Source organism: Polypterus senegalus, chromosome 4, assembly GCF_016835505.1.
Source record: "Polypterus senegalus isolate Bchr_013 chromosome 4, ASM1683550v1, whole genome shotgun sequence".
In the NCBI taxonomy this organism is placed as follows: Eukaryota; Metazoa; Chordata; class Cladistia; order Polypteriformes; family Polypteridae; genus Polypterus; species Polypterus senegalus.
Genome location: NC_053157.1, coordinates 232,755,982 through 232,768,925, shown reverse-complemented (window position 1 = coordinate 232,768,925; position 12,944 = coordinate 232,755,982). Strand labels below are relative to the sequence as shown.

The window sequence follows — 12,944 nt, the reverse complement described above, 5'->3', positions numbered from 1 at the left end:
CTTCTAAATTGTTTTTGTAACATAGATGAAGGTCAGAGTCTGTGTTTATCAAGTGCCTCAGAGTAGGAAAATGTTTCCAACCGGCTCAGATTTGTTGCAAATTTGGCCCTACGCTTGGGAATACGAGTAGTAGCATGTTATTATCGTTCCAAATTTAAGTAGCAACACTGAACTTCACCAGAATTTTGAAGAATTTGTGAGCTCTCCTAACTTGCTAGGAGCTGACAGAAAGTTCAGTTTAGGAAGAGTTTTTCACACACATCCCAGGGAAGGCTTAACATTTTGGAAATGATGGGAAACAATGAAACTTGTAAAAAAAAAATTGATCTACTACAAGAAAATTGTGGTGACAAATCTTTTACATTATGTGATCTCTCTACGTGAAGAGCATGCACCGTCACGCCAAATAATGCTTTTTGGCCACTACTGAAAGCAGCTTTGCCACAGCAATGAATTTGGGTTTGTCACAACCAACTATTTCTTGAATTTTCCACCAAACATTGAACACTTTTATGACACGTGTGGTTAAACCTCCGATTTACAAATTTCCCCACCACAGCAGATGAGGTCAAGTCAAAGCAGGTAGCACTCGTGCCAATCAGCATGTGCACAGAGGTCACTGCCCCAAGTGTGGAGGAGCACAAATACACAAAGCTCAAGTGACATCACAGTTTCAACACACAGGTGGTCAGCCATTCAAACTGTATACTAGTAGCCAGCATGTCACCATGAAGATGAGCAGGGCAGAGTAGGGGAATGGCAGGGAAATGTATATACACATATATATATATATATATATATATATATATATATATATATATATATATATATATACATATATATATATATATATACATACATATACATATACACATATATACATATATATACATATATACATATACATATATATACATATATACATATACATATATATACATATATATATATATACATACATATACATATATATACACATATACATATATATACATGGAAATGTTTGATGGAAATGAAAATGATCAACCTACAGAGCCCTGAATTCAAAGACGCCCAAAAATCAGAGTGAAAAATGATGTGGCAGGCTAGTCCATTTTGCCCAAATTGAATTGCAGCAACTCCAAATTGTACGCAGCACTTTGTATGGCCCCTGTGTTCTTGTATACATGCCTGACAACATCGGTGCATGCTTCTAATGAGATGACAGATGGTGTTGTGGGGGATCTCCTCCCAGATCTGGACCAGGGCATCACTGAGCTCCTGGACAGTCTGAGGTGCAACCTGGTGGCATTGGATGGACCAAAACATAATGTCCCAGAGGTGTTCTATTGGATTTAGGTCAGGAAAGTGTGGTGGCCAGTCAATGGTATCAATTCCTTCATCCTCCAGGAACTGCCTGCATACTCTCACCACATGAGGCCAGGAATTGCCCTGCACCAGGAGCCACTGTACCAGCATAGGGTCTGACAATGGGTCCAAGGATTTCATCCTGATACCTAATGGCAGCCAAGGTGCCTTTGTCAAGCCTGTAGCGGTCTGTGTGACCCTCCATGGATATGCCTCCCCAGACAATCATTAACCCACCACCAAACTGCTGAATGATGTTACAGGCAGCATAATGTTCTCCATGGCTTCTCCAGACCCTTTCACTTCTGTCACGTGCTCAGGGTGAACCTGCTCTCATCTGTAAAAAGCACAGGGCACCAGTGGTGCATCTGCCAATTCTGGTATTCTATGGCGAATGCCAATCGAGCTGCATGCTGCTGGGCAGTGAGCTCAGGGCCCATTAGAGGACATGGGGCCCTTGGGTCACCCTCATGAAGTCTTTCTGGTTGTTTGGTCAGAGACAGTCACACCAGTGGCCTGCTGGAGGTCATTTTGTAGGGCTCTGGCAGTGCTCATCCTGTTCCTCCTTGCCCAAAGGAGCAGATACTGGTCCTGCTGATGGGTTATGGACCTTCTATGGCCCTCTCCAGCTCTCCTAGAGTAACTGCTTGTCTCCTAGAATCTCCTCCATGCCCTTGAGACTGTGCAGGGAGACACAGCAAACCTTCTGGCAATGACACGTATTGATGTGCCATCCTGGAGAAGTTGGACTACCTGTGCAACCTCTGTAGGGTCCAGGTATCGCCTCATGCTACCAGTAGTGACACTGACTGTAGCCAAATGCAAAACTAGTGAAGAAACAGTCAGAAAAGATGAGGAGGGAAAAATGTCAGTGGCCTCCACCTGTTAAACCCTTCATTCCTGTTTTGGGGGTCATCTCATTGTTGCCCCTCTAGTGCATCTGTTGTTAATTTCATTAACACCACAGCAGCTGAAACTGATTAACAACCCCCCTGCTACTTAACTGACCAGATTAATATCCCATAAGTTTCATTGACTTTATGTTGTACTCTGATTAAAAAGTGTTCTTTTAATTCTTTTGAGCAGTATATATATATATATATATATATATATATATATATATATATATATATACACACACACCATTTTCACGTGTACCACGCACCCTCGTAAGACGCTGCAGCCCAATTTTTACCAAGAAAACCGCTAAAATCATTTTGCCCCGTGTATGATGTCCATTGCGATTGCATAGCAAGTGTTTAGAGAGAGACAGCGTGAGCAGAAGTAAACATTACAGAATTACATTTCCTCGTGTATGACGTGCACCTGATTTTCTAATGCTAATTTTCGGGGAAAAAAATGTGCGCGTGGTACACGTGTAAATATGGCGTATATATATTTTAAAAAACACGCCTATATTAAGTTAAAAAGTGTACTGAAAAGTTAAAAATAAGTCTCTCATACGTCACTTGTAAAATAAAAAGTGATGTATGAGAGACTTATTTTTTTACACTTTTGATATAAGCGTGGTTTTCAAAAGTTTATATATATATTATTTTTAAAAATGGGGTTATGGCAGCAGTCTTTGCAGATGAAACTCGAAGCTTAACCTGAGAGGAGATGAAGTAGGGCCGCTTCACGATTATGTCCTCAATCTCATGTGGGGGGTAACAAGAAACACCTGTCGCTCGTCAAAAGTTTACTCACTTGGATGGTTTGATAGAAAATGTGCTCAGTCTTGTGTTGTCTAACATATCCAGGTGTAAACAGCAAAGGAATAAAAATCAGAAACCCTGACCTATCTTCTCATCTTCATCATTTAATCTCACACACAACTGTCTTCAGCGCAACGCAAAAACAAAAGTCACTGGCCTTGCTGTTCCAATCCTTTAGAAGTTCATATTATTTACCAAGACCACTGTTGGCTTTGGCGCCATTTTGTTTGCGACCATTCTCAATCTTTTTCGGCCAACTAGCGAACACAAGACAAAAACCTCCTTGGGTAACAACTTTCAGCCAGTTTTGATGACGTTACTTGATGGATTTTCTCTCCCGATTTTACGGAAACCACGAGGAAATACTGACATTGCATTTCTGACTCTCCTTTTAGGAAGCTAATGTAACGACTATGTGACTTACCACAAATTTATCATTAACGGTCACGTCCTGTAGTCTTTAACAACTATAATCATACACTGATAATTTCTGTATTATCGATATCTATTATTTATTTATGATATTACATTATCTATTTATGTATCTAGATTGCAAATACCATACATTGCATCAGTGTTCATATTGCTTACTACACGTCAATATTGCTGCTACTTCTTTGTCGTGTCTGTGTTTTAATTTAAAATTTTAATTCTATTTTTCATTTATTATTTGTACTTTATGTTGTTACACCGTGGACCGTGAGCTTTGCGATTTCTTCTAACTGTGTACTTGTATATGGCCGAGATGACAATAAAGTTCGCTTTGGCTTTACTGTAAAGTGTTACTCAATTTTAAATACAATTTATGAAATATCATTACCTGTAACTTGGTGGTTTATTCCCAGCAGTAAACTTCACAGACTTGGTATCCCACACCAGCTACAAGTATGGACAGAAAAAGTGCAAGGAAACGAGCCATTCCAAAAAAGTGAAGGCCATGTTGCCGGACCTTGTGTTGAAGCCCCCTCCGAGACGCCTGTGCTGTACCTTTAAGCTGACCGAGCCCATGAAGTGAGTGACAGCGAGTCAAACTGTAAAATGCCTTTAAGCGGAAGACCATCAAAGTGATGATGAAGACAACCAGCTGGAGACAGCGGTAGGGAAGTGGGCTGTTACTTTTGGAATACCCCCTAACTGTTCTGACTGCTCTTTTTAGGGACCCAGAGAATGCAAAACAAAACCCCCTTTTAAACAAAGGATGCCAGGACCCTTCTCAAAATAAAAAAAAACAATCACAGAGTGCTCAAACTCAAGGTGGTGGTCAGTGCAAATATGTTAAAGAGGCAAGAACTCCCATCAGCCACCTGTTCAAACTCCAGCTTAATTCTGATGGGCTGCCACTTTGTAAAAAAGTTTGTCAGTTCAGTTCTGGCCGATCTTGGAGATTCCTGTAGGTTTTGTAAAGAAGCCACTTGTCATCGGTCTCTTCTGCGGCAATTCAAAGCCAAGTTCTCGCCAAGATTATCTTAAGGATCTTGTTTTTTCAACTGAAAGAGCTCAGCGAGGGGTTTTGTTATCAAAGTAAAAAAAAAAAAAGTCTGTGATGCTCCGGTCCGGGCAGTTATTAAAGGGATCAAGTCTCATACTGGCTATCGAGGGAGTGGTAAATGCATTCAAAGTGGTTTTTATGGAAAACGCTTACAGGGAAATCGCTTTCCCTACTGCAAATGCTTGATGGGGATCACCATGTGCCAAGATCTCCTTTAACTCTTTCAGGGCTGATGTCGACTTTTGTCAGAAGGAGGAGTGGACGATGGTAATCAACTGTAAACTGTGACAAAACCAACTGTTATGTTTTAGTTGGCCTCTCGTTGCTAGAAGGAAAGTTAGATTCACTGGTTTGACTGAGATTCCCTGTGCTCTCAAGAGTAGCAGGGCGCACACAACGGCAAAAATGGCACTGACATCTGGCGAGACATCCAAGCGAATGCGTAAAGCAAAATACTCCGTGGATGACGATTTGCCTATTATCTCTCAACTGGACTATGGCCTGTCGGACTCCGTTTTTCATACACGTAATCAAAAATGAATGTGAAGTTCCAGCTTCAACTGATCGGTCCCCAGCTAATTGTGGTAATGACAGTGTTCGCCAGGGAGGACTGCCACTTACCAATGATAAGAAGAACCACCACCCAGATTATAATGCACTGCGACCGTGACCGCTGCTGCTGTCCAGGCCATGCGAAGACCGCCTGGCAGCAAGTCTGCCACACATTCTTGGCAAACTGGCAGCCATAGCATGCAGCAACAGACGTTTTATGTGGATTTCTGAGTAAAACCATTGTTTTCTGGAAAAAATATTCAGCCCTCAAAGGAGTTCCCTTTGATTTGGTGTCATGTTTTTCCACAATTACATGGTGTGAATTCCATGCTGGACCACATAATGGAAGGCCAGTGTAGAAGAAGGCATAACTCAGCCGGTATGGGACGGAAGCAACGTCTCTGACAAAAGCATAAATTTATGGATAATGTGGGGGGGGGAGTTGGTGCATTGCTCAGTGGCACGGCTCTGCTAGCATGGACCCTTGTAAGGACATCCGCATGGGTGTATGGCAGTTGTAGTCCTGAAGGAAAATCCGATTGGGGTTGGGGGGTCCTTGGGTGCCACAAGGAAAGGGACTCCCTGCTTCAAGAGGCTTCCTCCTGTCCCAGAAGTGTTTCCATCAGGCTATGCCCCCGGTACCAGAAGTACTCCTGGGATTGACATAAAAGTGAGCCATTCAAGCCTCCTCAGGGGATGAGGCAGAAAGTAAAGCTCACTTGGAGGAGGAAAAAGGAGGAGTCATTTATTGAAAGGCTGTGGAACTGATTTGTAAAAAAAAGGTTCTTTGTACAGTAAAAACCTTTAGTTTGTACCCAAGAATGTTTAGTGTGGTGTCTGGGGTTTGGGGGCTCATTGGCGCCCCCTGTCTTTTCGTTGGTGCTGTGTGGGTGGCTGTGCGCAGGTTCACTGTGCCATCTATTCAGTTCTAAATGGAGTAAGCAGTTTATTTATAAAGCACTTTTAAAAAAACAACATCAAGGCTGACCAAAGTGCTGTGAAATAAAACCCAACATATAGAGAGCATCCGGAAAGTATTCACAGCGCATCACTTTTTATGTTATGTTACACCCTCATTCCAAAATGGATTAAATTCATTTTTTTCCTCAGAATTCTACACCCCATAATGACAAGGTGAAAAAAGTTTACTTGAGGTTTTTGCAAATTTATTAAAAATAACAAAACTGAGAAATCCCATGTCCATAAGTATTCCCAGCCTTTGCTCAATACTTTGTCGATGCACCTTTGGCAGCAATTCCAGCCTCAAGTCTTTTTGAATATGATGGCACAAGCTTGGCACACCTATCCTTGGCCAGTTTCACCCATTCCTCTTTGCAGCACCTCTCAAGCTCCATCAGGTTGGATGGGAAGCGTCGGTGCACAGCCATTTTAAGATCTCTCCAGAGATGTTCAATCAGATTCAAGTCTGGGCCACTCAAGGACATTCACAGAGTTGTCCTGACGCCACTCCTTTGATATCTTGGCTGTGTGCTTAGGGTTGTTGTCCTGCTGAAAGATGAACCGTCGCCCCAGTCTGAGGTCAAGAGCGCTCTGGAGCAGGTTTTCATCCAGGATGTCTCTGTACATTGCTGCAGTCATCTTTCCCTTTATCCTGACTAGTCTCCCAGTTCCATCCCCACAGCATGATGCTGCCACCACCATGCTTCACTGTAGGGATGGTATTGGCCTGGTGATGAGCGGTGCCTGGTTTCCTCCAAACGTGACGCCTGGCATTCACACCAAAGAGTTCAATCTTTGTCTCATCAGACCAGAGAATTTTGTTTCTCATGGTCTGAAAGTCCTTCAGGTGCCTTTTGGCAAACTCCAGGTGGGCTGCCATGTGCCTTTTACTAAGGAGTGGCTTTCGTCACTCTACCATACAGGCCTGATTGGTGGATTGCTGCAGAGATGGTTGGCCTTCTGGAAGGTTCTCTTTCCACAGAGGACCTCTGGAGCTCTGACAGACTGACCATCGGGTTCTTGGTCACCTCCCTGACTAAGGCCCTTCCCCCCGATCGCTCAGTTTAGATGGCCAGCCAGCTCTAGGAAGAGTCCTGGTGGTTTGAACTTCTTCCTCTTACAGATGATGGAGGCCACTGTGCGCATTAGGACCTTCAAAGCAGCAGACATTTTTCTGTAACCTTCCCCAGATTTGTGCCTCAAGACAATCCTGTCTCTGAGGTCTACAGACAATTCCTTTGACTTCATGCTTGGTTTGTGCTCTGACATGAACTGTCAACTGTGGGACCTTCTATAGACAGGTGTGTGCCTTTCCAAATCCTGTCCAATCAACTGAATTTACCACAGGTGGACTCCAATGAAGCTGCAGAAACATCTCAAGGATGATCAGGGGAAACAGGATGCACCTGAGCTCAATTTGGAGCTTCACAGTAAAGGCTGTGAATACTTATGTACATGTGCTTTCTCAATTTTTTTATTTTTAGTAAATTTGCAAAAACCTCAAGTAAACTTTTTTCACGTTGTCATTATGGGGTGTTGTGTGTAGAATTCAGAGGAAAAAAATGAATTGAATCCATTTTGGAATAAGGCTGTAACATAAAATGTGGAAAAAGTGATGCGCTGTGAATACTCTCCGGATGCATTGTAAGCCACACAATAACCAAAAGGGTAAAAGAAACAGAAATACATAAGAGGTAAAGAAATTCATAATAAAGAAAGTATACAGATAGTCAACATATCATACTGGGTTAAAAGCCAGAGAGTAAAAATGTGTTTTTAAATAGGACAGCAAGTGAAGCAGCCTGCCTAACGTGCAACGGCAAATCGTTCCATAGTTTTGGAGCTGCAACTGAAGAAGCTCGATCACCTCGGAGTTTGCATCGTGTCTTAGGAACAAGTAACAGCATCTGGTCTGCTGACCTGAGAGGGCGAGACGGTACATAAGGGTGCAGCAGTTCTGACACATAGAATGGGGTACAACCATTAAAGGATTTTAAAACAAATAGGAACATCTTAAAATGGACTGGAAAACAAACTGGAAGCCAGTGAAGGGAAGCCAGAATCGGGTGTAACGTGCTCATGCTTTCTTGTGCCAGTTAAAAATCGAGCAGCAGCGAGAAATAGAGGCCTGGCTAATTTCACAGAGAAGCGCATTGCAGTAATCTACACGAGAGGTTATAAAAGCATGGATCACTGTTTCAAGGTCGCGTTTAGACAAAACCCGCCTCAACTGGAAAAAGGAGGATTTTACCACTGTGGTCACAGGGCTATCAAGTTTTAAAGCAGAATCCATTTTCACCCCTAAATTTGTGATCTCGGATTTCTCAAATTGAGCCACGGTGTAAAGGTCGATGCTAGGGGGTCCCGCTGGTGCCCCTGGGTCTAAAAAGCATGACTTCTGTCTTGTTCTCATTAAAATTTAGAAAATTTTATGCCATCCAACTCCTTATGTCAATAAGGCAATCAAGCAGGGGCTGGGCAGAGCATGGACCAGGGGGCTTCTTCAGAGGGAAATAAACCTGACAGTCATCTGCATAAAGATGAAAGGAAATACCGTGTGCCCGGAAAATAGTGCCGAGCGGCAGCAGGTACAAGAACAGAAGAGGTCCCAGGGTGGAGCCCTGTGGTACACCCTTAGAGGTGGAACTAACATCATCAATGCTGACACAAAAATGTTCAGCTCTCCAATGGTTTATGTCCTGTGATGCCCACCCACTGCTGCAGCCTGGAGATGAGGATCTCATGGTCTATAGCAGGGGTCTCCAACTCCAGTCCTGGAGGACCACCATCAGTGCAGGTTTTCATTCTAACCCTTTTCTTAATGAGTGACCTGTTTTTGCTGCTAATTAACTCCTTTTACATTCCTTTTAATTGACTTGCTCTTAAAGACTCAGACCCCTTAATTAAGGGATCTCAAACTCCGGTCCTGGAGGACCACCGTGGCTGCAGGTTTTCATTCTAACCCTTTTCTTAATGAGTGACCCGTTTTTGCTGCTAATTAACTCCTATTACATTCCTTTTAATTGATTTGCTCTTGAAGACTCAGACCCCTTAATTGTTTCTTTTTCCTTAATTAGCAGCCAAACAATAATGAGATACAAAATGAGCCAAAACAACTGGTGTCCATCATACAATATCTGAAAGAAAGGTGAAGGTCTCAGGAGGGTCGATCTTTTCAGGTCCACAGAACATTTTAAACGGTGCTCTCAGAAAAGAGAAAATCAGCAATTTCGGAAATGTCTGCTAATGCACCACAAGAGCAGCAACAAGCCACTGGTTTAATGAACGACAGGAACTGGCACCTCATTATGCAGCTGGTTGGAGTGAAATTGGTTGGAGTTTGAGGCCCTGACTTAGTTGGTCTCCTCTTGGCTCCCTCACGTCACATTTTATTTCTGTTTGGATGCCATTTAAAGGCATCGAACTGAAGCAATTCAGAGGAATGATGGAGAAATTCAGGGGAACAATTCAATTAAACTGAATTCACAAGAACTTAATTAGCTGCACAAACAGGGCACTCGTTAAGAAAAGGTTTAGAATGAAAACCTGCAGCCATGGTGGTCCTCCAGGACCAAACTTGGCGGCCCCTGGTCTCTCGTGTCAAAGGCAGCTGTTAAATCCAGAAGCATAAGTTGCAGACAGTCACCAGAGTCCACTGTTAAAAGAATATCATTAAAAACCCTTAACAGAGAGGACTCAGTGCTGGGGTGAGTTTTAAACCCAGACTGGAACACTTCCAGAATTGCATGTCCGTCCAGGGAGGACTTCAGCTGGGTGTAAATGACTTTTTCCAAGAGTTTGAACAAAAAAGGTAGCTTGGAAATAGGCCTAAAGTTTGACATAACAGAGAGATCCAGACCCGTTTTTTCCAGCAGTGGTTGCACAACAGCATGTTAAAAATTTGTAGGCACCACACTACAGATTAAACTACCTCGAGCTAATCTCAAGTAAGCCCGTCAACCCAAGAAATTCCATCATCTTCATACTTCTTGCATGTAAACCCAGAAATGTGTGTGAAAGGCCGAGGCGGAAAGCTGCAGATTTTCCGACAGTATGTGTCTTACCCAGGCATGGTAGTCCTCTCAGGTGTTGTACCTAGGCCCACTGTGCAATACTTTTATGTGGTAAAGTGTCTCAATTTTCAAAACGTTCAAGTTCAAAAACTGTTCCCAGGCTACGAATGACGATGAATGATGCCATTCGTGGGGCAACTCAGTTAGTGCCGTGGTCCTGAAAATGTAGTCTTGAACATGTGAATGGGCTGATTTCCTCTGCGTGAGGGTGTCATGATGCGTGACGAATTGGGTTTAATGTCTGGATTTCCCATTGAGAATTGCTTGGGTCAGATGAAGAGGATGATCGGACTATGCCAGGGTAAAATTAGCACAGATCGTAGGCCTCAATGTCTGAAATGAGTCATGAGCACGTAGACACAAGAACACAGCGATGGGCCATACCGCTGTCTTTTGACACCACATAAACTCACCTGGCCACTTTATTAGGTACAAATGTTCGACTGTTTCTTAATGCAAATATCTAATCGGCCAATCGCATGAGTAACTCGATGCATTTCTGCCTGTTAACATCGTCGAAACCACCTGTTGAAGCACATATCTAATCGTCCAATCGCATGGCAGCAACTCGATGCGTTTCGGCCTGTAAACATCGTCGACAATCTGTTGAAGAAAATATTTAATCGGCCAATCGCATGGCAGAAAATCGATGCGTTTCTGCCTGTTAACATCGTCGACAATCTGTTGAAGCACATATCTAATCGGCCAATCGCATGGCAGCAACTCGATGCATTTCTGCCTGTTAACATCGTCGAGACCACCTGCTGATGCAAATATCTAATCGGCCAATCGCGTGGCAGCAACTCAATGCATTTCGGCCTGTAAACATCGTCGACAATCTGTTGAAGCAAATATCTAATCGGCCAATCGCATGGCAGCAACTCGATGCATTTCGCCCTGTAAACATTGTTGAGACCACCAGCTGATGCAAATATCTAATCGGCCAATCGCGTGGCAGCAACTCAATGCATTTCTGCCTGTTAACATCGTCGACAATCTGTTGAAGGACAAATCTAATCGGCCAATCGCATGGCAGCAACTCAATGCATTTCGACCTGTAAACATCGTCGACAATCTGTTGAAGCAAATATCTAATCGGCCAATCGCATGGCAGCAACTCGATGCATTTCGGCCTGTAAACATTGTTGAGACCACCTGCTGATGCAAATATCTAATCGGCCAATCGCGTGGCAGCAACTCAATGCATTTCGGCCCACAGTTGGACTGCTGAAGTTCAAACTGAGAGTCAGAATAGGAAAGGGGACTGAAGTGACTTTGAACGTGGTGTGGTTGCCGACAGTTTCTCTCTAAAGCACACCAAAACTACATCATAAGCAGTTTTGGGTAAAAGAGAGAAGATGAGTAATTTTTAGTAAAGGATTTATCATCTAGCTGCCAAATGCTTAGATTAGTTACTGTAACTGACTTAAACAGAAAACGGAAATGCATCTTGTTCTTAGCAAAACAAGCAAATGCTCGACTGTAAAAGTATTTCAAAAACTGCTGAGCTAGTGGGCTTTTCACCCACCACCATCTGTCAGGTTTACAGAGAATGGTCTGAAAAGGTGAAAATATCGAGCGAGCGACAGATCTCTGGGCGAAAATGCCTTGTTGACGTCACAGGAGAACGGCCAGAGTGGTCCGAGCTGACAGAAAGGTAACAGCAACTCAACAAATCACTCGTTACAAGCGAGGTCTTCAGAAGAGCAGCTCTGAACACACAACATGTTACACCTTGAAGCAGGCGGGCTACAGCAACAGGAGACCCCCACCGGGTGCCACTCCTGTCAGCTAAGAATGGGCAACTGAGGCTACAAATTCACATGGGCTCAGCAAAATTGGACAATAGAAGAATGGAAAAAAAAAGTCACCTGGTCTGAAGAGTCGAGTTTCGATGGTCGGGTCAACAACATGAAAGCAGAGATCCATCCTGCTTTGTCTCAATGGTTCAGGCTGCTGCTGGTGGAGTAATGGTGTAAGGGATACTTTCTTGGCACACTTTGGGTTCCTTAGTACCAACTGAGCATCATTTAAATGCCACAGCCTACCCGAGTGTTGTCGCTGACCACGTCCATCCCTTTATGACCGGAGTGCGCACATCTTCTGATGGCTCCTTCCAGCAGGATAACACGCCATATCGCAAAGCACAGAACATCTCAGACTGGTTTCTTGAACATGACAAGGAGTTCACTGGACTCCAATGGCCTCCGCAGTCACCAGTAGAGCACCTTTGAGATGTGGTGGAACGGGAGATTCGCATCATAGATGTGCAGCTGACAAACCTGCAGCAACTGTGTGATGCTATCATGTGAATAAGGACATAATGATAATAATAAGGATTCATAATAATAGTAATAATAATAATGAATATTTCCAGCACTGTGTTGAATCGATGCCACAAAGAATTACAACAGTTCTGAAGAGAAGAGTTGCTGGTCTGAGGAGTCTTAATTTCGGCCGAGACATGTAGAATGAGAATTTGACATCAACAACAGGAAAGCATGGATCCATCCTGCCTTGTATTAACAGTTCAGGCTGCTGGTGGTGGTGGTGTGATGGTGTGGGGGATTTTTCTTGGCACACTTTGGGCCCCTTTGTACCAACTGAGCATCGTTTAAATGCCACAGCCTACCTGAGTATTGTTGCTAACCATTTCCATCCCTTTATGACCACTGTGCACATCTTCCGATGGCTCCTTCCAGCAGGATAGCACACACCGTACAAACAAAAAAAGCTCAGATCATCTCAGCCAGGTTTTTTGAACATGGAGAAGAGTTCACTGGACTCAATCTAATAGAGCACCTTTGG

The 12,944-nt window shown here is 43.4% G+C and overlaps 1 protein-coding gene across 1 annotated transcript in view; it reads right to left on the bottom strand.

The window, feature by feature from the left end:
• LOC120528893 (zinc finger protein 665-like) overlaps positions 1-12,944 on the bottom strand; it is a 53,921-nt gene that overhangs the window by 15,643 nt on the left and 25,334 nt on the right. The window lies entirely within an intron of this gene.